Genomic DNA, 1,143 nt, shown 5'->3' on the forward strand with positions numbered 1-1,143 from the left:
TCTATATGGTCATCGATGCTGAAATGGAATCATTATTTGGTAACAATAATGAGTAAACTGCTAGATTATCAGTTTGGAACTAGCATATTTGGTGAACTCTGTTAGAGTTTTGAACTCTGTCAGAGTTTGGTGAACTAACATATTTGGTGAACTATGTCAGAGTTTTGAACTAGCATATTCGGTGAACTCTGTCAGAGTTTTGAACTAGAATATTTGGTGAACTCTATCAGAGTTTTGAACTAACATATTCGGTGAACTCTGTCAAAGTTTTGAACTAGCATATTCGGTGAACTCCAAACATCAAAAGGGTTTGTTCTTTATATTGTTATTTCAGTGTTAGACTTACTATTGAAAGCATCTGTCCTTTTCCTCAAGGATTTATTGTTTAATCGTGGATAATGATTATTGATGTTAACATGCTTCAAATCCTCATTGAATCTTTCACAGATTGCTAGAGAAATGGTAATAAGCCCTAGAAATTTGAGGTTGGGGCTTTCAGCTTTGGTAAAGAGAGTTGGATTAATGGATCAACCAGATAATCCTGATGGCGAATTGATCAAATACAAGGTACATCACCTTCTATTTGAGAGTTGGTTTATGTTACAGTACATTGAGGAGACAAAAGAGCTTGCAATGAATAGTCTAAAGCAAAAACAGGTATATCCTGGATATAATTGCTAATGAACTATTGGAAAATTCAAGGATCACTGGATTGGTAAGTAAAGCAGCTCTTACTATTACTTTTTTTTTTAGGATGAGTCTAGGCTTATTTTCCAACTTGATCATTAAGGAGATTGCCATTTAATTGCCGTTTTTGACTTGTACAGTAATTGAGTTTTATTTTCTCTTTCCTAGGAAGTAAAGGCAAAATTGGAAGGACTTTCTCCAGTAATGTTTGAAGACTTTGCACAACTATTCCAGATCAACTTGGATGAGGTTTGCACTTTAATATGGTTTTGCAGATCGGCATGTATATATATTCAGAGAATGAAAGGTTTATGGAAACTCAATTTTGTCTAAGTTTTACTTATTACTATGACAACTTGTGGGTAGATCTTCGGTATATTCTGTTGAACTTCCATCTGCTTGCTCTCCTAGATATGAACTTCGGAATTCTCTCATAAACATTTTATGCAAGAGAAA

The 1,143-nt window shown here is 34.2% G+C and overlaps 1 long non-coding RNA gene across 1 annotated transcript; it reads left to right on the plus strand.

Moving 5' to 3' along the window:
* The first annotated feature begins 390 nt into the window (after positions 1–390).
* On the plus strand, positions 391–1,143 carry LOC147501602 (uncharacterized). Its single transcript, XR_015219839.1, has 3 exons — positions 391–715; positions 856–936; positions 1,054–1,143. It is a non-coding gene; the product is annotated as an uncharacterized LOC147501602 (long non-coding RNA).

This window comes from Coptis chinensis, chromosome 4 (genome assembly GCF_015680905.1).
Source record: "Coptis chinensis isolate HL-2020 chromosome 4, ASM1568090v1, whole genome shotgun sequence".
Lineage (NCBI taxonomy): Eukaryota > Viridiplantae > Streptophyta > Magnoliopsida > Ranunculales > Ranunculaceae > Coptis > Coptis chinensis.